At 37.2% G+C, this 26681-nt stretch overlaps 1 protein-coding gene across 2 annotated transcripts in view; it reads left to right on the top strand.

Annotated features, from left to right (window-relative positions):
- The window catches only part of GNGT1 (G protein subunit gamma transducin 1), a 314100-nt gene that overhangs the window by 36110 nt on the left and 251309 nt on the right, over positions 1-26681 (top strand). The window lies entirely within an intron of this gene.

Below are 26681 nucleotides of genomic sequence, written 5' to 3' on the forward strand. Positions count from 1 at the left end.
CTACAATACTTAAAATGTGGACAAGGACTGGAGGGTAGTGTAAATTATAAAACCAAAGATTACTGCTGAGACTGTGGAAGATTGTTTTTCTTAGAGTTTTCTAATGTGCTGCAATGTGGTATGTGTAATTCAAATAGTCAATACCACAGAGTACATTTAAAATAAAATAAGGTTTTACTGATAAGGTTAACTCATTTACTTTAAGGAAGGATATATATTAGAATTAATCTGATTTAAATGATCAGAGTCACCAATCCTTCACACTGCCTCCAAGTAAAAATAGTTAAATGTTCTTAAAAAGGTATCAGGTACTACCTGTGTAAAAGAAATCTTTAATGTTACCCTAAGACCATAATCATTAAGCCTTAGTGGCATGCATTTATATAAGTATTAATACAAAGCTCACACACCAGAGAATTTATTAGGTCAGTTTTTTAAAATTTTACTTTCAAGAATGTCCAATATATTTTTACATTTACCAAAGTGCTTACATAAATAAAACATTCCAAATGTTTTTAAAAGTAAGCAAATTTGTTTAAAATTATTATAGAGGTTTATTAATACCATATTTGGCAAAGCTAGAGGGGAAACTCAAAAGACTAAAAAGCATGTTTTAAAAAGATTCCTATATGATTACAGTAAATGCATGCAAAGCTTTTGAAATTAGAACTTTGTTCTTTTAAGTAAAACGACAATTGTTCGTTTTTAATAATATATCATAGGGAACCACTGACTATATCTATGAAGTTTAGTAAGAAGGAATTGAAGAGATGAATATAGTATCTATTTTGACAAGCACTGTTTAGCAAAGTCAGTTCATGAACTGTTACAGTAGAGCAAGGAGAAACACAAGGAGGGTAACCCACGATATTCATAAATTTATTCATGGCATACATATTAGAAACGAATGCTGTGCTTGGTAGAGTTTATGCATAGCTCTTTAAGAGTGATCTTTAAAAAAATACAAATACTGAATTTTAAAATCACTATACTAGAAGATAAAAGTCAATACAGATCCTGAAAATGAATGTGGACAATGACTGGAGAGTGGCATAAATAAACTCCAGGATTGCTGGTGGGACTGTGGCTGATTGTTTTTCTTAGAGTTTTCAAATGTGCTGTATTGCGGTATGTGAATCAGAAGCCAGACCCCACAGCAGCAGTTTTTAAAGCATGCAAGTATATACAGTCCTTTGGGACTGCAAGCCTATGCCTCGCTACCACCATCGCCAGATAATCTCCACGTGCTCCCTGGGCAGCAGTCCCCAAAACTGAGGCTCCAAATGAGTGTATTGTCCTGTCTGGGATTTGCCGCGAGTTTTAGTGAGGCAGAGGGCCAGTGCAAAGACGCCGTGCACTAGCCCCCACTCCTCCGGAGCACATCCAGGTTCACAGGGCCCTAGTGGTGAGCCTGCTCCCCAGAATAAGTTCCAGGACCAGCAAGGACGCCGCCCTGGCAGAAAGCCTGGAGGGCACCTCAGACCACCACCGGTACACTGCCCGCTTGATAGCCTGCTAAGAGCCATTTGACAGAGGGCCACTCCCATGGGACCCGGGAACACAAGACCAATTGACCTCTAGAGCCAGGCAATCAAGGCGGGACCTCTGAGCAGCTGTAGCCAAGACCAAGCGCCAGTGGGTTATAAAAGCTCCGCTTGGGGTAGTTCCAGCTGTAGTTCATCAGTAAGGAACCAACTGGTATCCCTGAGGATGCGAGTCGAGTTGCCTGGAGCCGCGGTGTAGGTTGCAGACGCGGCTCGGATCCGCGTGGCTGTGACGGAGGCCAGCAGCTGCAGTTCCTCTTTGACCTAAGCCTGGGAACCTCCATATGCCGCGGGGTGCATCTCTAAAAAGGGGGAAAAAAACCCATAGCTTGTGGATCCCGCCCCTAGCGGCCTCCAGGGAGCAGAGGGAAAGCGAAGATGGCGGCACCCAGTCTTCCCTGAAGTTTGGTGCTAGCAGGTCCGCTTAAAAGCCTGTCAGACCCGACGACTGCCCCCAGGCCAACACTCACAACAAGCCAATGAACCTCTCCCACACCATGCTCGGCACCAGCATCAGCGCTTCCCTGGGCCTCGGGCCAGGTGAGTTCTAGTGCGCGAGCCCTTTAAGAGCCTAAGTACCTACAGCCCCATGGGGCGTGTGGACAGAGCCCTGGAAGTTTTCGAAGCTAAATGTTTGGGGGCCACCTCTCAGGTGCAGGTCTTGAAAGTGGGGGCGCCAGATGTGGGGTTCAGACCTTTTGCTCCTTAGTGAAAAGCTGGGGGTCTCCACATAAGGGTGGGGGAGGCGGGGATGGTGGTGTTGCGGCAAGACTGTCCTAGCCTTTCTTACCTGCTCAGATGTGGACCTTCTCTCCTTCGCTGGATGCTAGGAGTAGCTCTGCCAGGTTTTAGGGTTTTTTTTCCCCTTTAGAAGTTGTCCCATATGTAGCTGTGGACTTGGCTTGTCTCTGGGAGGAGGTGCATTCAGGATCCTTTTATGTCGCCATCTTGAATTTGAACCGGAAACTTGCAGTCTCTTAATTGAGGCCAGTATCTGCCTGAACCTTGAGTGTATACTGATAAAAATTATAACTTTATTTTTGCTTTTTCTGAATCTGTGACAGAAATGTTTTCTTCATTTCTGAACCAAATAGGATTAGGGAAAAGCTGTGACCAGCTGTAAGGAGAAATTCATTGTTTTGTGGGTTTTAAGTCCTAACTTCATCATCAGGACTTAAAATGATTGCATTATTAAAGGAGCCCATCACACCAACACCTTGAATCTTTCCCAAGAGATATAAGTTTCATAAGTGAAATCAATAAGCTGATGGGGTATGGCTCCATGCATAACATTTTAATAATTTTCCAAATCTTTCATTTGTGGGAATTACCGTCTATTGTTATCTCAGCCTCCAACTTGAAGAGTCAAGCAAGTGAAGGGCGAATTTTTCAAGAGATAGGACCACCCTAAGGGAACATTACATTCAACAATTGTTTCAGCAAAGTCCAGCATCTGTATCAAAAAAGAAGAACCCAAATGAATAGGTATTTATTTATTCTCTAGTCATAATAAACTACTTAGTAATTATGTTGATAAACATGTCAGTGAGAGCCAAGCATTATAGTACATTTGCAGGTTGAAGGCAAAGTGCCTTGAGATAACAGTTATAGTCTTTCAACAGTCTGGCATATAAGATGAAAGTAAATTCTGTAAATTAGTAATTGGCAAAAATACATTTGACTTTTTTTTTTTTAAATCTCACAGTGTTCCTCCAAAAATTTGTCTCAGTAGAATCATGTTGCCTTCATAGTTATAAGAATTTTGTTTGTTTGTTTCACTGTAAGTTGTGTTTTGAATTTATAGAGTGACTAAAAAGAATCTTCTTATTATCAGGATACATTTAAAAGCCTTTTCAGAAGGAACTTGTTTAAACCAGTGGAGTAAATTACCAGTACAACTATATATGACATGGATTTCCAGAGAATATTCAGAACATTCATATGAGATCAGGGAAGGGGAGAGGGGAAGTATTATGGAGTAATTTTTATTCAGATTTAGCTATTGCACCAGTTCCCCTAAGTTCAAAATATATTTTTGTTTTGCTCTAAAACTGAGCTTTACAAATTGAGTCTGTTTCATTGGTGGCATGTGGCAGGGTTTCAATAGAACCCAAAGAAGATACTTGATAAAGTGTTCATCTTTTTTTTTTTTTTGTCTTTTTTGCCATTTCTTGGGCCGCTCCTGCGGCATATGGAGGTTCCCAGGCTAGGGGTCTACTCTGAGCTGTAGCTGCCAGCCTACACCACAGCCACAGCAACGTGGGATCCGAGCTGCGTCTGCGACCTACACCACAGCTCACGGTAACGCCGGATCGTTAACCCACTGAGCAAGGGCAGGGATCGAACCCACAACCTCATGGTTCCTAGTCGGATTCGTTAACCACTGTGCCACGACAGGAACTCCGTGTTCATCTTCTAATGTCTGTTTCCAAAATGGTTTGGGGGTAAACATTTTAATAAAAAAATAATATAAATATAGATACATAATAACTGAAACACAAAATTCTCATACCTAAGGAGACCCACTTTGGGCTGGGTCATCAGAACCAACAAAGTGAATATATATATGTATATATTCTCTGCTATTTGTGTTAATTCCATCAAAAGGCTTTAGAAGTGATGTTCTAAGGAAAATATAAATTTAATGGAGAATTTGAGCAGATCCACTCCTGTGATCACTAAGGTTAATATTTAAAAGTCGTGGACAGCCTAGATACAAAGTATCAAAAAAGAAGAACCCAAATAAATAGGTATTTATTCATTCTCTAGTCATAATAAACTACTTAGTAACTGTTTCTATAACTTTATTCCTCCTGCATATGGTGCAGTCATCATCTCCAAGTTCTGAGATGTGCCCCATTTTATCAGGAAAGTAATTTCAGGAAATATAGATCTATGCCGAGGCACTAAAAATCAAATCCGTTTTATTGTCAGTGCTGACTTGACCTTGGCTCCTTAGTTCTAGTACATGGGCTTCTGCTTTGTTCTTGGATTTTAAACCATATTTATGACAAGTTCTTATTTTATTTCTAATTGCTTGAGTGCTTTTATTTAAAGTCTTCCTTGTTTCTCAGCTCTGGAAAGGTAGGGTCCATGTATTTGTTTGTAATTACCCATCTCCAGGCCTTTTCTCTCTGCTGCCTCATCCTCTCTTTCTTTGTTTCCATGAATGTTTATTTTGCTGTTGCAGAACCTATCACTATCTTCTATCAGGAATAGATTCCTGTATATACCTATGTCTATATCTATATATCTATATGGCATGTTTTAAATAAACTTTGTCTTTTTAAATTAATTGTCACATAATATATAATAATATTCCTTATTATAGAAGGCAAGCATGGTCAAATTCTTTATAAAACTACCTTCCTCTGAGTTAAATACATGCAAAGAGTCCTGAGGAAGTTCTAAGCAGTTTTTTCTTTCAGGTTCAAATGTCATGTCCAACACATACAGTGTCCACAGGGTGATGGCTATTCAAAACTGTGTTGGTTCTCTCACACATTCAACTTGTCTCCATGCTTTTGTCTTCTGGCATTAATTCTTAGTTCTATACTTTCCTCACCACCCTTTAGTTCTGTCAGCCCCTAGAGCCTTCTGTGTGTTTAAATTTTTTGGTTCCTCCTGAAAAGTCTATCTTCAAGCCTGGGTTATTAGTCATCCTCAGTCACTTCTAATTCTGGCATTGGATAGGGAGTGGGAGAGAGATTTTTCAGGTCTTGATAATGCAGGGAGAAGGAGCAGAAGCCTCCCTAATCACATTATTGCAAAGTGAAGAATCTGAAAGACTAGTTAGAAGTTTTCCTTCACTATTGCAAATAAGCGTTGTCATTTATTTATTTATTTTGTTGATCAATTAACGTTCTGGTGATATAGCATTAAAAATAAATATCTTTCCTTAAGGGACTATTTTCTTCCTTTACTTTTTGCTTGATTCTTATCTTACAAAACTTTTCAGATGGCAACTGCTTCTCTAGATACAACTTTTTACCTGTTGCCATATTTAACAGATCCTTTGCTGGGCTTCATTTCCCTGTAGATAGGTTTCTACCCATCCCCATTTCTGCCATTGGTGCTAGCCCTGTTCTAATGGTGGAATTTTTTGTATATGGTTCTTTAAGTTCTCCTACAACATTTAATAATTTGGATAAAGATAAGTTCTTGAGACAAGAGAATGAGAATATTAAAAATAACCTTGATTTAGGAACCTAGTGCATGGAAAAACAGAACCAAAACTTGTTTCCTTATAAACCAAACTTGAACTCTTTGGTGACAGTAGTGGACAGCAGGTGTCTGCCATATCTTCTGGTGATGCAACTTGCATTTCTTGGAAATTCTTTTGCTGTGATTAAGTGAGGATGGCCATGGGGAAACAGAACATTGCACAGGCCAGGCAAGTTAGAGTAACCTATATCCTTGGACCCTTGGATTGTTCAGTGATAAACATGTGACCTCTATGCTGATCAGATCCTCTTAGAGTTTTTGCTTATTTTCTTTTTTCTTCAGCTAGAGGTGTCAGGGAAGGCTCTAAAAACCAAAAAGCCATTAGCCTATAAGAGTGGGATATAGGGTTACCACTGACCATCTTATTTAGTCTGAAAAAGCCAAAGAGAAAGCCAAGAGAGATGGAAGATTTTAAGAGGTGGCCAAAGAGGCAGTATTCTCTATCTAGCAATGCTTGAAACCTCAGGACTTTCCTTGCTACATTTCCAAACTTCCCAATCATATGAGTTAATACATAAACTCCTTTTCTTCCCAAGCTACCTCGAGTGGGTTTCCTACTCCTGGCAATCTAATGAGTCAAATTTGATATTCTAACACACAGGTTGAACCATTTATAGTGTTATTTTCCATCTGAAACCTGGGAGTTGTTTTGATTCAGATAAAGGAGTAATATAAGAGACATGGATTTGTATCTGAATTAGGTACATACATACATATTCAACATAGCAACAAGGCGAAGAAAGAAATAATTTTTCAAGACACTCATACCACAACCACAAAAAGGTATTTCTATATGCATTTTCTTAGTGACTCCATTTATTACACAGTCAGGGAAATGGGAGAATTAACTTCATTTAGTGGGGAAGACTGGGAGGTGAGACTCTTTCTAGGACTAGATAGTCAGATTTGAATGGTCAGGGAAGTAGAGAAGTATGAGGAAGAGAGAATGTGGAAGTTGGATATTTATAGTAAGAAATTCCAGACTATTAAATAGAAAAATAAAAACACTTTCATTGACCGTGATGACTTTCAATGTGTTCTATGTCCTATGCATACCACATATCTCTACTCCTTGCGACCAGCCTACAAGTATTAATAATTCTATTTTACAAGAAGCAACCTGAGGCTTAGAAAGTTGGTGAAGGCCATAGAGTTTAGGAATAGAAGTAGAGTTTGAACTCATATATTTTGAATTTTAAAATCCAAAGTTTTTCTTTTCTTGCTATACCAACCTACTGCCTCGAAACAGGGACATCAAAGAGTGCAGTGACTGTCAATACATGGACTTCATCAGGTTCTGGCAGACTCTCTTGGGCTGGGCAGCAGAATCACTGACATGGCAATCCTACTCTTGGATATCTCCTTCAATTAAAAGAGTATGTCTGCTGAAAGGTGATCAGCAAAGTTTCACAATTTAGGCTCCCTGGTTTCAAATTATGCTAGTTGTGACAACTTGGACAAGCTATTTAACCTCCTTGTGTTTCAGATTCCCTTTTTAAAATGGATTATTATTAATATATACCTCTTATGATTTCTGTGAGAATAAAATATGTTAATGTTTTTAAAGCTCTTTAAGAGCACTGGGTGCATAATAAGCATTGCATAAATGTTTACTAAATAAAATAAAAGCCAGAAGGTATAAGTGTTGTGGTTTAACATTAGTTTTGTACATTTTTATCTTTGAATTGTTTCCTCCAATTCAGGATTTCTCACTAATTTTTTTTGATGTTGGAAGTATGTAGTAATTTATTTTTGTGGGCACTATTTTATTTGGGGCTGGATGTAAAGGCTCACCTGTGCATTGCAGGATGTAGAGCAGCACCCCTGGCCTCTACCCACTAGATGTCAGTAGCACCTCCCCCATTGTGACAACTAAAATTCCCTCCAGACATTGACAGATTTCCCAATGACGAGTGGCAAAATTGTCTCCTTTGAGAATCATTGCTCTAGATATAAGAATTAATAGCTATAAATCTTGGATTTATATAAAATCATTAGTAATTATAAAGTGGAGCCACAGACTACCTGTCAACTCCTATAGACGTTTCAAGTCAAAACGCAGAAACTTGTTAGAAAAGTCCTTGAAGAAATGAGATGTTGTCACCAGTTTGCTCTAAAAGCCTACTTAATTTCATCACTCTTTTCTAAGCATCACTATTTCTCTATTCAGTATAGTATACTCTGGTCTTTCCATTTCTTTGTGTATTTCCCCTCTGTGCCCCTCTCTGTGTAGCAACGCCGCGTGTCTACCAGCAGGTGGTATCCATGAATAATGGGATCTACAGCCTTTCCTTTGCAGGCATGCTCAGATTGCCTCTCCCATGTCGCTGCGACGAGGCTTAGATGCCGAGAGTTCCGTAAGGATATTGTACTTCTTTTCTCCAACTTGGAGGAAAAAAAGTTTTCAAAAATAATTTTGCTCTTCCTTATGGTAAAGACTGCTTGCTACACTTTACAGAATATCAGATATTATGTATGTATATACCTCTACGATATGAATTGGATGGCATTACTTGTTAGCAGAATATTAGATATTGGATATTTAGAATTCTTCTGCTTTGGGAACTCAAATTGTGTTTTCAATCTCCTTAGCTGACCACAGATGATTGCTTCCACAATTCCATGTGTCAATATGGGGGCTGGCTTAAAGAGATAATAAGAGAAGGCTGAGTAATATTTTTACCTACTGCATTTTAAATGTCCATGAAAGCATACACTGCCTTTATTTATATTTCACAGGCATACTGTCGAAGCATTCCAATTCTAGTAATGAATTATAATCATATAGAATGAATCAACATTTTCATATGCCACAGGGTATTAAAGGCATCCATTTATTATAAAGATTTCAAATTTCAGGAAGATGTATATTAGATAATAATATAGTTTGTTATAAAATTTCAGCATATTACATTCTTGTTCTTTCTCACGCAACAGTCTATCAGATCTGCCTTCTCTGGATTTAAATTCTGAATTTTTTTGGGGGGGGGCAGGTGCTATTCCCATACATGTGGAAGTTCCTGGCCTGGGGATCGAACCTATGCCACCGCTGTGACCCAAGCCACAGCAGTGAAAATGTGAGATCCTTAACCTGCTAGACCACTGGGGAACTCCTAAGTTCTGATTCTCAATTCAGCATGGGGAAGCTAAATTCCCTTTATTGTATTGCCTAAGTAGGTCAGAACTGCTCTTTGGAAAATAGGTACAGGAAACCTTCAGAAATGATGTTGTCATTTCTGAGCCAAAATGGCAGAATTAAAAACAATTTCCAGGAAGTAAAGTGAGGATTAATAATCAAAGAAAAGTTGAAGGGTGGGATTCTAAATTAATTTAATTCATCTGCCACTTTGGAAGGATTTTGTGGTTTCACTTTCCTTGGGCCACTTCTACACTGGTTATAGAACCAGGTGAACCAATCATTTTCTCCAGCTTCGCAATCTATATCTGACCTTGTATTCCAATCAGTATTGAAGTGATCAGTATTGATCTTGCAGAGAGCTAAAATGACTGGTTCAACTGTACCTTGGTTTGATTAATTGTTAGGTATAGGTCTAGTGTTAGAGTTCTTTTCCTCATGAAATTATGATCAAACAAATGACCCCCAATAGAACTTTGACAGTTTAGTAATAATAGATTATCCTCAATTAGTACAATAAAGTGAGACTTTATTAACTAATATGCACCAGGTAATTTAATTCCATTTAGTTCCATTTAAAAATTATTAGAAGTTTAGAAAATACTTTTTCATATTTCAAGATTTTTTTACATTATGAAAATTTTGATCCATCTGTCTATCATCATTCATCCTTCAGCCATAACATTTTGTCATATATATATTTATTTTTAAAAAAATCACTGCTGGAAATCCCTGCGTGTATCATCCTGATCTCATTCCTATTTATTCTTCTCCAGTCTTTCTCCAGAATTTAGTGTTTATCTTCCCACATAAATTTTTACTTCATATGTTGTTATGATGCCTATTTCATATAAATATGGTCTCATACTTAGTGTTTGCTCTAACAACTTGCTTTTTAATCAAATTAAATTTTTTGAGATTCATCCATGTTGATACCACTCTTACATAGATGAATAGAGTGCAGTTTATTTATCCATCATTGAATTGAAGGATATTTCGATTGTTAACAGCCTGACTCTATGCTGCAGTGAGGATTTGTGTACGTCTCCTTGTGTACATGTGTGAAAGAGTCTCTAACAGGGAATTGCTAGAGTATAGAAAATGCATTTTCAAATTTGTCATATATCTCCCAATTATTCTTAAATTTATACATTCTCCAGTGATGTATGTGATTTCTTACTATTCCACAATACCATCAGCACTTGGCATTATTAAACTTCACTTTTATTTACTTTTTTTTTGCCAATTGGGGGTTGGAAATTTTATCTTACTATGGTTTTATGTTGCATTTATCTGATCACTGGCCTATTTCTTGTCCTATGTTTACTTGCTACTGAGTTTTGCGTGTTTAGATCCTTTGCTATTTTTTCTCTTAGGTTGTTTGATTTTGTTCTTATTGATTTATAGAATCACACTCTCGCTCCTACCTTAACACCTGCCCCTATCTTCCAGTCTTATTTTGTTATTGTAACATCAAGTTTCCTTTTTTTGTTATTTTAAAAACAATTATAGTTAAATTTTATTTTCCCATCACTAAAAATGGTTGCTTTTCTTCAGTATTAAATAAATAGTACGTCTCTAAAATAGTCAACTGATACATGCAAATATAAGAAAGTTAAGATCTGAAATCTCACCATCCTTAGATAATTACCACTGACATTTTAGTTTATCTTTTAATGCATGTTTTGTGCATCCATCCACATCCCAGACATATAATTTTATATGTAATCGAATCATATAACTTTCTCATTCTTCCTTATTACCTCCATTTCCACCTTCCATCATTCTAAGTAAGGCATGTTAATAACCTTGATCTTCAAGTCAGCAATGACATATCAAACCCTCCTCATACTTTGAAAAATATGACTGTCTCTTCTGTGAACAGCTGAAGAAAATTCTTTACTTTTAAAAGCTTATGTGATTTGGTCAGATTCCCCTCAATAATTTTTTTATCTTAAGGGCAATTCTGCCTATACCATAACTAACACTAGAGTAAAATCTATCATATTCAAGGTCTCAGGAATTTTATAGGGCATATGTATGGAGGTGGTGGTGGTAATTCGTGGTGGATTTCTTTGAATTCTACTTACCTCTGACTACCCAAACTTCAAGCCTCTGCCAAATGCACAGTACATTTGTTCTCTTCCAAGGATTCTGTAGATCTTTCCCACCATAGAATCATTGCATTGGCTCAGTTGCACAATCTCAAAATCTAATTAGCTCAAAATCCAGACTCTCAACATTTAAGATATCTGAATCAAATGAGATCCCCGCATATAATCCATTAAGTGTGATTCCTGGGGCACAATCATCTTTGTGTGAACTTGTAAAGCTAAAGAGACAACTTATATGACCCCAACACCCAACACTCCGTACAGCCGTGGGACAAATATAGGCTAACAAATTACAGGTATTCTAAATTTAAAAAGGCAAAAATGGAAAGTAAAAAGGAATCATTGGTCTAACACAATTCTGAAATTTAGCCAGGCAAACTCTAGCCTGAGTTCCTTGATAAGGTTTCAAGTTGGGGATTATCCTTCAAGGCTCTCTCCTGTCGTCCCTGAGCTTTCTCTTATTTGCCTCTGGAGTGTCTTGGCTATGGTCTTTCTGCTTTGGGTTTTACCCTCGTACTCATATTTCCTTTTATATGAAAGGTAGCATGTATAGGTATCTGAGTAATCTTATCAAATTGCTTCCTTATAGTAGAAACTGGGCATCCAACAGTTTCTTTTCCTTTTGTATTTTCTCTGTTCCTTTAGCATTTTCTTATAAGCCTTAATCTATATATATATATTTTGTCTTCTTAGGGCCATAGCCATGGCATATGGAGGTTCCCAGGTTAGGGGTCTAATTGGAGCTATAGCTGCTGGTCTACACCATAGCCACAGCAACATGGGATCCGAGACATGTCTGTGACCTACACCACAGCACACGACAACACTGGATCCTTAACCCACTGAGTGGGGCCAGGGATCGAACCCACAACCTCATTGTTCCTAGTTGGGTTCGTTAACCCCTGAGCCACGATGGGAATGCCTAAGCCTTTATATTTTATATTTAATTTTGGCATTTAAAGTTGTTTTTTTTTTGTCTTTTTGTCTTTTGTTGTTGTTGTTGTTGCTATTTCTTGGGCCGCTCCCGCGGCATATGGAGGTTCCCAGGCTAGGGGTCTAATCGGAGCTGTAGCCACCGGCCTACGCCAGAGCCACAGCAACGCCAGATCCGAGCCGCGTCTGCAACCTACACCACAGCTCACGGCAACGCCGGATCGTTAACCCACTGAGCAAGGGCAGGGACCGAACCGGCAACCTCATGGTTCCTAGTCGGATTCGTTAACCACTGTGCCACGACGGGAACTCCGCATTTAAAGTTTTGAGGGAAATCAACTATACTTTGTTTTTTTTCTTTTTAATGATTTTTATCTTTTCCATTATAGTTGCTTTACACTGTTTTGTCAGTTTTCTATTGTACAGCAAAGTGACCTAGTCACAAATACATACATATATATATATATATACATATATACATATATATATATACATTCTTTTTCTCACATTATTCTCCACCATGCTCCATCACAAGTGACTAGAAATAATTCCCAGTGCTACACAGCAGGATCTCATGTAGGAGCACCCAGATACTCAACTATATTTTAATAAAAAATAAATTTTTGAGGAATATTGTTCTGTAGGTTTTTTTTTGATATCTTTGTTTAATTTTTGATATCACAGTAAGGCTCACTTCATAAAAAAAAGTTGGGGTGTATTTCTTTCTTTTCAGTTTTTTGAAAGATTATGTGTAAAATTGGCATTTCTTCCTTAATTTTTTAATTTGGAAGATCCAGGGCTAGGGGTCTAATTGAACCTGCAGCTACCAGCCTACACCACAGACACAGCAATGCCAGATCTGAGCTCTGGAACCTACCCTGCAGCTCTCAGTAATGCTGGATCCTTTAACTCACTGAGTTAGGGCCAGGGATCAAACCTGCATCCTCATGGGGACTAGTTGGGTTCTTAACCTGCTGAGCCATAGCAGGAACTCCTCCTCCTTAAATATTTTGTATAATTCACCAGTGAAGCTGGTTTTCTTCATGAGAAGGTTTACACACATGGATTCCGTTTCTTTAATAGGTATAGGTTACATTTATTCAGGTTATATATTTTTACTTGAGTAAGCTTTTATAATTTGTCTCTTTCAAAGGTTTTGTTCATTTAATCCAAGTGCTTTACTTTATCGATGTACGTTCACAATGTTTATAATATCTATAGTGATTTTCTTGCATTCGTACCTGGTACTGATAATGTGCATTTTCCTTATCCTGACCTGCCTTACTAAAGGTCTTCAATATTTTTTTTGATGATTATTTTTAAATAGTTATTTCCCCAATACAATTTTTTTTCTACTGTATAGCATGGTGACCCAGTTACACATACACATTCTATTTTCTCACATTATCATGCTCCATCATAAGTGACTAGACATAGTTCCCAGTGCTACACAGCAGGATCCATGGTGCTGCAAAAGGCATTATTTTGTTCTTTTTTATGGCTGAGTAGTATTTCATTGTGTATATATATCATATCTTCCTAATCCAATCATCTGTCAATGGACATTTGAGTTGTTTCCATGTCTTGGCTATTGTGAATAGAGCTGCAATGAACATGTGGGTGCTTGTATCTTTTTTAAGGAAAGTTTCATCAAGATACATGCCCAAGAGTGGGATTGCTGGGTCATATAGTAGTTCTGTGTATAGTTTTCTAAGAACCTCCTTACTGTTGTCCCTAGTGGTTGTACCAATTGACATTCCCACCAACAGTGCAGGATTCCCTTTTCTCCACACCCTCTACAGCATTTGTTATTTGTGGACTTATTAATGCTGGCCATTCTGGTTGATGTGAGGTGGTATCTCGTGGTAGTTTTGATTTGCATTTCTCTAATAATCAGTGATATTTAACATTTTTCATGTGCTTGTTGGCACATCCTCTTTGAAAAAATGTCTATTCAGGTCTTTTGCCCATTTTTCAATTGGGTTGTTGGCTTTTTTGCTGTTGAGTTGTATAAGTTGCTTGTGTGTTATAGAGATTAAACCCTTGTCAGTTGCATCATTTGAAACTATTTTCTCCCATTCTGTAAGTTGTCTTTTTGTTTTCTTTTTTGTTTTCTTTGCTGTGCAAAAGCTTGTCAGTTCAATTAGGTCCCATTGGTTTATTTTTGCTTTTATTTCTGTTGCTTTGGGAGACTGTCCTGAGAAAATATTCATAAGGTTGATGTCAGAGAATGTTTTGCCTAAGTTCTCTTCCAGGAGTTTGATGGTGTCTTATCTTATATGTAAGTCTTTAAGCCGTTTTGAGTTTATTTTTGTGCATGGTGTGAGGGTGTGTTCTAGTTTCATTGATTTGCATGCAGCTGTCCAGGTTTCCCAGCAGTACTTGCTGAAAAGACTGTCTTTTTCACACTTTATGTTCTTGCCTCCTTTGTCAGAGATTAATTGGCCATAGGTGTCTGGGTTTATTTGTGGGTTCTTTATTCTGTTCCATTGGTCTGTCTGTCTGTTTTGGTACCAGTACCACACTGTCTTGATTACTGTGGCTTTGTAATAGTGCCTGAAATCTGGGAAAGTGATGCCTCCTGCTTGGTTTTTGTTCCTCAGAATTGCTTTGGCAATTCTGGGTCTTTTGTGGTTCCATCTAAATTTTTGGATTGGATGTTCTAGTTCTATGAAAAATGTCATGGGTAATTTGATAGGGATTGCATTGAATCTGTAGATTGCTTTGGGTAGTATGGCCATTTTTACAATATTAATTTTTCTAACCCAGGAGAATGGAATATCTTTCCAAATGTTTACATCTTCTTTAATTTCCTTGATTAATGTTTTGTAGTTCTTGGCATACAAGTCTTTCCCCTCCTTGGTTAGGTGTATTCCCAGGTATTTGATTTTTTTGAGGTGCAATTTTAAAAGGTATTGTATTGTTGTATTCCTTTTCTAATATTTCATTGTTAGTTTACAGAAATGCAACTGATTTCTGAATGTTATTCTTATATCCTGCTACTTTGCTGAATTTGTTGATCAGTTCAAGTAGTTTTTGGCTTGAGTCCTTAGGGTTTTCTGTGTATATAGTATCATGTCATCTGCATACAGCGACAGTTTTGCCTCTTCCTATTAGGATGCCTTTTATTCCTTTTGTTTGTCTAATTGCTGTGGCAAGGACTTCCAGTACTATGTTGAATAACAGTGGTGAGAGTGGACATCCTTGTCTTGTTCCAGATTTTAGTGGGAAGGCTTTCGCTTTTCTCCATTGAGTATTATATTTGCTGTGGGTTTGTCATAAATGGCTTTGATTATGTTAAAGTATGTCCCGTCTATACCCTTTGGTAAGAGGTTTTATCATAAACGGATGTTGGACTTTGTCAGATGCTTTCTCTGCATCTATTGAGATGATGATGTTGTTTTTGACTTTTCTTGTGTTAATGTGGTGTATAACGTCGATTGATTTGTATATGTTGAACCATCCTTGTGAACCTGGGATGAATCCCACCTGGTCATGGTGTATGATCTTTTTGATATGTTGTTGGATTTGGATGGCTAAGATTTTGTTGAGAGTTTTTGTGTCTATATTCATCAAAGAAATTGGCCTATAGTATTCTTTTTGGTGGTATCTTTGTCTGGTTTTGGAATGAGGGTGATGGTGGCCTCATAGAATGTCTTTGGGAGTGTTCCTTCTTCTTCAACCTTTTGAAAAAGTTTAAGGAAGATGGGTCTATAAGTTCTTCTTTATATGTTTGGTAGAATTCCCCTGTGAAGCCATCTGGTCCTGGACTTTTATTTGTAGGGAGTGTTTTTATGACATATTCAATTTCATTTCTAGTTATCGGTCTGTTCAGCTCATCTATTTCTTCTTGATTTAGTTTTGACAGGCTGTAAGTCTCTAGAAAGTTGTCCGTTTCTTCTAGGTTGTCAAATTTGTTGGCATACAATTGTTCATAGTATTCTCTCAAGGTTTTTGGTATTTCTGTAATATCCATTGTGACTTCTCCTTTTTTACATCTGATTTTGTTTATTTGGGTTTTTTCTCTCCTCTTTGTAGTGAGTCTAGCCAGAGGTTTGCCCATTTTGTTTACTTTTTCAAAGAACCAGCTCTTGGTTTTATTGATTTTTTTCTATTGTTTTTTGAATCTCTATTTTATTGATTTCCTCTCTGATCTTTATGATTTCCTTCCTTCTACTGACTTTAGGGGTTTTTTTTGTTGTTGTTGTTGTTGTTCTTTTTCTAATTCATTTAGGTGTTGGGTTAAGTTGTCGACTTGAGATTTTTCTTTTTTGAGGAAGTCCTGTATTGCTATGAATTTCCATCTGAGTGGCATCCCATAGATTTTGAGTGGATGTGTCTTCATTTGTCTCAAGGTATTTTTTAATTTCCTTTTTGATTTCCTCATTGACCCATTGATTTTTTTAGTAGCATTTTGTTTAGTCTCCATGTAGTCCGTTTTTTCTCATTTCTTTTCCTGTGGTTGATTTCTAGTTAGTTTCATGCCACTGTGGTCAGAGAAGATACTTGAAATAATTTCTATATTCTTAAATTTGTTGAGATTAGCTTTGTGCCCCAGTATGTGATCAGTTCTTGAGAGTGTTCCATGTGTACTTAAGAAGAATGTATATTCTGATTTTTTTGGATATAATGTCCTGAAAATGTCGATTAGGTCTAACTTTTCTTTTGTGTCCTTTAGGATCTCTGTTGCCTTATTGATTTTTCTATCTAGAGGATCTGTCTATTGTTGTGAGTGGGGTGTTAAATTCTCCTACTATGATTGTATTCCCATTGATTTCTCCTTTTATGTCTGTTAGTATTTGTTGTAGGTATCTGGATGCTCCTATATTAGGGGCATATATATTGGCAATTGTAATATCCTCTTCTTAAATGGATCCTTTAACCATTAAACAGTGTCCTTCTTTTTCTTTATGGCCTTCGTTTTATTTTATTTTTATTTTTTTTAAATTTTATTTATTTATTTATTTGTTTATTTTTGTCTTTTTTTTTTTTTTTGCCATTTCTAGGGCCACTTCTGTGGCATATGGAGATTCCCAGGCTAGGGGTCTAATCGGAGCTGTAGCTGCCAGCCTACGCCAGAGCCACAACAGCGCAGGATCCGAGCCACGTCTGCGACCTATATCACAGCTCACGGCAATGCTGGATCGTTAACCCACTGAGCAAGGGCGGGGATCAAACCTGCAACCTCATGGTTCCTAGTCGGATTCGTTAACCACTGCGCCATGACGGGAACTCCTGGCCTTCGTTTTAAAGTCTATTTTGTCTGATATGAGTATTGCAACTCCTGCTTTCCTGTCTTGTCCATTGGCATGAAATAGCTTTACCCATCCCCTCACTTTCAGTCTATATGTGTCCTTTGCTCTAAGGTGAGTTTCTTGTAGGCAGCAGATTGAAGGTTTTTGCTTTTTTATCCAATCTCTTGCCACTCTGTGTCTTTTGATTGGAGCATTTAGTCCATTGACATTTAAGGTGACTATTGATAGATATGTATTTATTGCCATTTTAGACCTTGTTTTCCAGTTGATTCTATGTTTCTTTTCTTTTTTGAATTGGATGGTTTCCATTTATTTTATGCTTGAGTACTTTTATTTTCAGTTTTTATGAATTTAATGTTTGGTTTTGATTTGTGGTTGCCCTGTTTTTTAAGCATGTTAAGCCCTTCCTATATCTGCTTGCTTTTGCCTGACAGTCATATAGGCTCAGACACAACATTAAAAATAAAAAAAAAGAATCTATATTTTCTTACTTTCTTTCCCCACATTGTATGATTTTGATTTTTTTTTTTAAAACATCTTCATGTTTAGGTCTGTATGCTGGTTTATTTAAGTGATTGCTTTCCAATTGTGGTTTCCTCCATCCTAATTCTTCCTTTTCTCTCTTTTCTCTCTCTCTCTCTCTTTTTTTTTTTTTTAATTTAGAAAAGCCCTTTCAGTGTTTCTTTTAGAATGGGTTTAGTATTGCTGTACTCTTTTAGCTTTTGTTTGTTGGAGAAATTCTTTATTTCCCCTTCTAATTTAAATGATATTCTTGCTGGATAGAGTATTCTAGGTTGCAGTTTTTTTCCTTTCAGCACTTTAAATATATCTTGCCACTCCCTTCTGACCTATAGTGTTTCTGTAGAGAAATCAGCTGATAGCCTTATGGGGGTTCTCTTATAATTAATACTTTGCTTTTCTCTTGCTGCCTTTATAATCCTCTCTTTAACTTTGGCTGTTTTTATTATAATATGTCTTGGTGTGGGCCTGTTTGGGTTCAGTTTGTTTGGGGCCCTCTGTGCTCCCTGTATCTTGATATCAGTATGCTTTAGATTTGGAAAGTTTTCAGCCATAATTTCTTCAAATATATTTTCAATCCCCTTTTCTTCTTTTCCTTTTGGAGTTGCTATTATGCATAGATTAGCCCGCTTTATATTATCCCATAAGTCTCTTATATTGCATTCATGTTGTTTCATTTGGTTTTCTGTCTGCTGTCCTGATTGGGTGATTTCTATTATTTTATCTTCTGCATCAGTAATTTGTTCCTCTGCATTATTCATTCTGCTCTTTATTGCCTTAAGCTCAGTTTGTATCTCTGCAGATGAATTTTCTAGTTTTTCTTGGCTTCTCCTTATATTTTCTAGGTCCTTTCTAAAGGAATTTGCATTACTGTTAATATCCTCTCTTAATTCTTTCAATATTTTCAATACCTCCCTTTTGAACTCAATGTCTGTCAGACTGCAGAGGTCTGTTTCATTGTTGACTGCTTTAGGTGAATTCTCCTATTCCTTTAACTGGGAATGGTTTCTGTGCTTCTTCATTTTGCTTGTGTTTTTCTTTTTCCGTGAGCTTGGGGAAGCCAAACTGTAGTCTTGTAAGGCTACTTCTATGCAAGAATACCCCTTTGTATTTTTTGGGGTGGTTACGATTAATTTTTGGTGTGAGAGTTTGAATATTTACTGTCTCTTTCTTGTGTGTGAGCAGGCTGTTGTTCCCAGGGTGCTTAGTGTGTTTTCAGGGAGAAGGAGGCACTGGGTAGGGCCAGCAGTCAATGCCTGGTCGTTGGGCTCTAAATAGCAGCAAGGACCTGCAGGAAGGTGGAACAGGCTACTCCTAGTTACAGGGCCCTGGGAAGTGATAATAAGCTCTAGGCAGATCTTCAAGGTGACCAGAGCATTTGGCAGTAGCAACAGCAGGGTGCGTAAGTTCCCAGGAAAGTGAGAACAACAGCAGCTTGTGTTTGATTGCAGTGCCCTTCTCTGAGGTGATTGGAACCGCAGGTGGTGCCTGTTCAGGGACCCTTATTGGGAACAGTTCATGACCATCTCTAGAGTCACTGATAACTGCAGTGTTTTGCCTCTGCCACCTGTAGACCATGCAGGAAGCAACCCCTCTCACTTAGCCCACATATGAGGTGTTGTAGAGGGTGCTCCTAGTTGCAGGATCCTGGCAAGTGACAGAGATCAGGTGTGTGGGTACTGCCCTGAATGTTTGGCTGTGGCAGCAGCAGGGCAGGTGTGTTCCCAGGGGTGTGAGAGCATCAGCAATTGGTGTTCAGTCACAGTGCCATCCTCTGCAGTGCCTTTTAGGTGAATGGGGCTGCAAGTGATTTTTGTTTGGATATTTCCAATGGCAATGGGCCACGGCCACCTCTGGAATCAAAGATAACTATGGCGGTTTGCCCCTGCCACCTGCAGACCACGTAAGAAGCACCCTATCCCAGTTAGCCTGTGCAGGACGTGCTGCACCAGCTGCTCCTAGTTGTAGGGTCTTGGGAAGGGACAGTGACCGAGTGTGTGGGCATCACCCAGAGCGTTTGGCAGTGGCAGTTCCAGGGTAGGTGTGTTCCCAGGGGAATGAGAGCAACAGCATATGGTGCTTGGTTGCAATGCCCTGTTTTTTTCTTTTTTGCCAACCCCTGAGGTGACTGGGGTGGCTGGTGGAGCCCACTCACAGGCCCCCAGTGGTGGCAAGCCATGCCTCCCTCCGGCCTCTGAGACAACCGCCGCAGTCTGTCCCTGCCACATGTGGATCAGGCAGGAGGCACCATGTCACACTTAGCCTACTTTTGCCCTTAGCCCACCCAGTAGGTGACTGGCCACCAGTAGCCTGCACAAGAAGCACCTAATCTCCCCTAAATGGGCAAGAGGCTTCTTACCTCCCATAGGCTCTGCAGAGCCACCCCACCCTCGAAGCCCGTGGGCATGCGCACACTCTGGCGCAGGGAGTCTCCTATGGCAGACCACCCCTTCTCCTCTCCCTTCCCCAACAATGGTGCCTTGCCTCTCCTGTGGATCCAGGCCTTCTCCCACATTCCCTCTGCCATGGTGTTCCCTTCCTTAGGCTGTGGTGCACTGCTCCATAGTCCCTCATGCCAGCCCCAGTTCTTTCTCCCGGACTGACCTCCAGAGCCTGAGTCTCAGCTCCCAGCCCCTGCGCAAGTGTCTCAGGCTGTGGTGTCCGTGTTGGTGGTGCAGATGGTCTGTGCGGCTCTCATTCTGCTTTGCTGTTCTCCGTCCAGCTGCTGCGCTTTTCTCGGTGACTGAGGTCCTGCCGACTCAGCCAATCTTTCATCAATTAGGTGGCTTCCAAGGACGTGGGTTCCTTTTCTCCTTCACAGCTCCCTCTCGGGAATGCCTGTCCCGTCCTGATTCCTTTTCTCTTCTTTTCTTTTTTTCTACCCAGTTATGTCAGGAGTTTCTTGCCCTTTTTGGAGGTTTAAGTTCTTCTACCAGCATTCAATTGATGTTCTGTGCGAGTAGTTTTACATGTGGATGTTTTTTTGATGTGTTTGTGGGAAAAGGTATGCACGACCTCTTACTCCTCCACCATTTTGCTCCGCATCCTAGAGGTCTTCAATCTTATTGATATTTTTAAAGAATGAATTTTGATTTCATTGATTGTATTTATTGATGTTCTATTTTCAGTTTCATTGGTTTCTGCCTTTTATTTATTATTTCCTTCTTTCTGTCTGCTTTGAGTATAATTGGCTGTTCTTTTTTTAGTTTCTAGTGGATAAGACTGGATAATTGATTTAAGACTTTCTTTTCTTATATAAGCTTTTATTGACTAAAATTTCCTTGTACATACTTACTTTAGCTGCATCACAAAGACATTAATGTGCTGTGCTAATTTTATTATCAACGTTTCAAAATGTTTTCTAATTTTATTTGTGATTTCTTCTTTAATCCATGAGTTGTTTAAAAATAAGTCGTTTACTTTCCAGATATCTGGGGCTTTTCTATGTTTATTATATTTGGTGATTTGTAATTGAATTCATTTTTGGTCCGGGACATACTATATAAAATTTCAACCTTTTCAAATGTTTTTAAGATTTCTGGCCCATGATAAGGTCTATCTTTATGTACATTTTATGAGCACTTCAAAATAATATGTGTGTTCATTTGGTGACAGTGCTGTATAATTGGCAATTAGGTTAATGTGGTAATTTTCCTCCTAGTGTTACTGAGATATAATTGACATATAACATTGTGAATCTAAGGTCTATAACATAATGATCTGGTATACATATGTATTGTGAAATGATAACTATAATAAACTTAGTTAATATACCCATCTCCTCACACAGTTGCCGTTTAGGTTAATGCGGTTATTTGTGTCTTTCAATCTTCTATATCTTTGTTGATATATATTCACATTTTTACCATTTTTGGTTTTGGAAATTTCTTTTTGTAGATTCCAGTTGCTCTCTAGAGTATTTTCCTTTAGTATTTCTTTTTTTTTTTTTCCTTCAGTGTTTTTTGTAGTGCAGCTTTGTGAGCTATACATACTCTCTGTTTCTATGGAAATTTATTCCTTTCATCTGTGGAGTTTTCTTCCCTCGTTATAGAATAATTAGTTAACAACTTTTTTTCCTTCAGCCCCATGAATATGTCATTTTAAATATCTTCTGGCTTGGAGAGTTTGGGACAAGTTGTCTGTTATCTAATCATTGTTATTTTACATATACTGTGCCATTTTTCTCTGGCTGCTTTCAAGCTGTTCTCTTTCTCTTTGGCTTTCAACAGTTGAGTATGATGTTATAGAAGAGCTCCTACTTTTTATTTTACAATCTTGCTAGGAGGTGGTTGAGTTTCCTGGATCTGGCAGTAAGTGGAGAAAGCATCAATCTCACAAATCTAGCCCCATCCATATTGCTCTACCTTTCAATGGAGATTCCCTTTGTGGTCTGTTAGCTTTTCCTTGGGATCTACTCCATCATGCATAATGTAGTTATTAGCAGTGATTTGGGCAGTTTATTCTTTGAATTTTGGTTTTACTTTTCTTTGGTTCTTACACTGCCATGATTTCCCCTTTATACAAGCTTCTTTCCCAGGTCTTATCTCTGATTTCTGAAATTTAACCTAGTGAAACTTTGTATTCTCTTGTTTCATTTTTCTCACTATTTTCTTCCCATTGCCAAGTCCTTCTAGGACTCCTATTAATTTATAACATGTCTTTTCTTTACACATTCTATATTTCCTAAATCTTTTAAAATATTTTCTATGCCTAAGTCAATGTCTAGCTCCCAATTGGATAACTTTTATTTCAGCTGAATCTGTGTTTTAACTTTTCATTATGTTTTTAATTTTTGTTACTTTTTTCTGTTCTGTTTCATATTCTTGTTTTATATCATTAATTTACATATTTATTCTGTAGTCCTGATTCCATAGTTACAGTGTCTGATGGCTTTGGAGGGGAAAATCTCATCCCATTGCTGTTGTGACTTGCCTCTATGCAGGGCTCTCAGCTCCAACTGTCTTTTTTTTTTTTTTTTTTTTAATGATGCAAATACTTTTCCCCTCCTGAACTATGAGCTACAAGCCCCTTGCTGACAAAGCCCAGCATTGGTCCATTCTGTAAAAGAATATGAGTGCCTTTAAAAGAGATGCAATGTAGGACTTGTTTCCTCATTGGAACCACATGTAGAATCCTGGATAAATATAAAATACATGTTTTAAATTCTATTATTGGTAGTGACAGGTAATTTTGACCCAAACTAGATTAAATAGTCATACTTAAGTGGTTATTACTTTTAATCGGAGTTAAACAAAAGGAAGTGACAGTCTCATTTATAGTCAGAACAACAGAAAGGAAATTAGCTCCTCATCTAAGACTTTTGGAAATGAACCCAATAATTATTGTAGGAATAGGGATGAAGTGTCAGTTGCTGTATTGTGCAGTATTTTTTTCTTCTCCATAATTATTCTGATTTATAATGCTCAGTGAGCTGCAGACACAAATCTTTCTTGGAGGAAACAAGCTTTAATTTGTGGTTTGTTTGGGGTTCCCATTCTTGGTAAGGGATATGTGTCAATTTGTATTTTCAAATTTCTAATCAAATTTATACATATACAAATTTTTTAATGATTTCATTTTATTATTATTTTTTAAATGCTTTTTTTTCCATTATAGCTGGTTTACAGTGTTCTATCAATTTTCTACTGTACAGCAAGATGACCCAGTCACACATACACATAAATATTCCTTTTTCTCACATTATCATGCTCCATCATAAGTGACTAGATATAGTTCCCAGTGCTATACAGCAGGATCCCATTGCTTATCCACTCCAAGGGCAATAGTTTGCATCTATTCACCCCAAATTCCCAGTCCATCCCACTCCCTCCACCTCCCTCTTCGGAACCACAAGTCTATTGTCCAAGTCTTATGATTTTCTTTTCTGTGGAAAGGTTCATTTGTGCCATACATTAAATTCCAGATATAAGTGATATCATATGGTATTGTCTTATAAATTTTTATTAATAATAGATTCTATATTCTTTATAATTTTTATTTTCTATACAAATATTATCAAAATTTGCTTTTTGCTTGGTCAGTAAATTGCAGATTAAATTTTATGTGTATCTATTAGAAAAAAATGTACTGCAAAAAATCTTGATTAAGGTATTTTCCTTTAATTTAGTAGATTGGATAAAACAATGTGCTTAGATTCATGAAGCCTATGTTTTACTTTTGGTGATATTGCTTGGTAACTCTTAGCAGTATTTTCCCTGAGTTTCAGTTTCCTCATTTTACAATGGAAAGGACAAAGAAAGAAAATCATTAATGTCCCTACTAATTTTAGCACTTTGTATTAGAGACTCATACAGACTTACTGAGTGTAAAACACCTGTGACTATTCTCAGTTTTGTTCTAGCTTCTCCTGTACTATCTAATTCTTTCTCAGTACCCCAGAGATCCAAAATGTTCTTATTCCTTTTCTGAACTATAGCCCACCTAGACTAGTGACTCTCAAATCATATACTTCAAACCTCTGGGTGCGTGTACACTCATTTGAGTTATAAAGAAAATGTAAAACCTTAAATGCATCAAATATTTCCTATAGATTGAAAGTGGCTCATATGTATGCACTTTAATTTTTCAAATATAAATAGATGCTCCTGTGATTGGTAAAATTAAAATAATTAATTTCTATATTCATTAAATTAAAAGAAAATACCTTAATGATTACAAAGATTCTTTGTAGTGCATTTTTTCCCTAATGGATATATGTAAGATTTCATCTGTGATTTATTGAGCAAAGTAAGTAAGGCAAAAGGTTTTTGTTGTTCTATGTTTTCCAAACAGTGTGTAATTAAAATAAAACTAGTCTCTTATGGAGATATTTGGCAATTTTGATTTTTGATAATGTTTGGAATACTAACTGATTTTATACTATTTCCTTCTATTTATTTCGATATGGGTTACTTCTGAAAATAAATCCACATGTCACTTTTTGGTAATGCTTCCTAGAAAATTACTATAGGAAAAAAGGTAGCAATTTGATACCCACTCTATGCCCCATAGCACTCTATGTGCACTTTCTTTTTTTTTTCACTTTTGACACTACATTTATTTTATTATGTCTGTCTTCTTCACTGGATTACAGATTACTTGAAAATGACCATTGATTTCTCCCATGGTGTCCTGCTGCATAGATAGCAAATGCTTAATAAACTTTTTTTTTTTTGGACTGACTTGAATGATTCTGTGATTCTGCTGGTGGACTGCGGAGCGGCCCATAGTTCATCTGTTACTGAAAAAGTGGGAGTAACCAAAGGACAAGACTCCCGATTAGAAAGTCATTCAGTAGAGATCATTATGAGCTACCTCGGGACCATCCTGATACTCAAGGAACTCAACTGAGGAGAGTCATCTTTTTCTTTGGATTTTGCATGATTAAAATGATCACATAGTTATTGAGATAAAAGTTGGATCACCTCAGGAGTTCCTTCTATGACACAGCGGAAATGAATCCAAATAGGAACCATGAGGTTGGGAGTTCAATCCTTGGCCTCGCTCAGTGGGTTAAGGATCCGGTCTTGCTGTTAGCTATGGTATTGGTCGCAGACTCAGCTTGGATCTCAAGTTGCTGTGGCATAGGCTGGCAGCTATAACTCTGATTTGACCTCCAGCCTGGGAACCTACATATGCTGCTAGTATGGCCCTAAAAAGCAAAGAAAAACAACAACAACAACAAAACCTTGGATCACCTCAGAAGCAGGTTCTAAGATTAATTTGGAAATGGTTTCACACATTCTAGAAATGTAAGCAAAATGTAAGCAGGTACCCAGTCTAAATTACATAGCAAAATGGAAGCCTTGTTGCTTTTGTTCATTGTGTTATTTTGAAGGAAAACATAAAGAGAAAGAAAGATACATGGATAAGAAGCACAATTTAGGAATATATGGAAACTCCTTATATGTATGCTATTCCTGGGCTTATCATGCAGTGTACATCTTATGGGTCATTTTCTTTCTTCTTTAGGCTGTTTGTTGATATCAAAGAGCATTAGGTGAAAGAATGAAAAGGAGACAACTCTAGTCATTACATTTTGTCACTTACTAACAATCAAAGAAGAAAAAGAAAACCTAGCTATAATGATGTTTAATAATCAGGAAATGTGAAATTTCCCATAATTTACTTAAATGCTCTAATATGCATAAATTGGCATTCTCAAATTTAGAAAATTTTATCCCAAATATCTTTCCATAATTATCTATCTAAAATCATTTTTATCTATGGTAAATTTTTAAATTAATATTTCTGAATATTTATATTTAAATTGTAAACAAGTTTCAGATCAGAATGTCATGAGACTCATGATACATCTGTATGTGGGTATATAGTTCAATTTAATATTTAATAATATTTCCTGAAAGAAAAATTTCTCATATACACCATTTAACAGTTAAGGATTTTAGTTTAAGTTTAAATTCCATTTTTTTGAGAAAATGAATTATTAGCAAAAAATAAATTTAAAAATGACACACTATTGGTTAGGAGTTGAATATGTATTATGTAGATTAGGAGTTGGATATATTTTATAATGTAGATTAAAGTATAATTGTGATTGAAGCTGTTAAAATATATGAAAACTTTTTATAAATTTTATAAATTTTTATAATTCATATGCATGAGTTTTATACGTAAAATAATTGACTGAATTATTTTTGTATATGTTTTCTACATTGTTTATGATGGATGATATTTATCAGGAAAGATTTTTTTGGAAGCAAGTAACAGAAAATCAATTTAAATTGGTTTAAAAGTAAGGAGATTTATTTGCACACATAACTAGAAGACAAGTGGTGAAATATATTTGAGTATTGATCCAGTGGCCCCAGTTTTATTTTTTTTTATTTTTATTTTTTTTTCATTTTTTTTTATTACTCAAATGAATTTATCACATCTGTAGTTATATAATGATCATAACAATCTAATTTCACAGGATCTCCATCCCACAGCCCAG

The sequence above is a fragment of the Sus scrofa genome, chromosome 9, assembly GCF_000003025.6.
Source record: "Sus scrofa isolate TJ Tabasco breed Duroc chromosome 9, Sscrofa11.1, whole genome shotgun sequence".
Lineage (NCBI taxonomy): Eukaryota > Metazoa > Chordata > Mammalia > Artiodactyla > Suidae > Sus > Sus scrofa.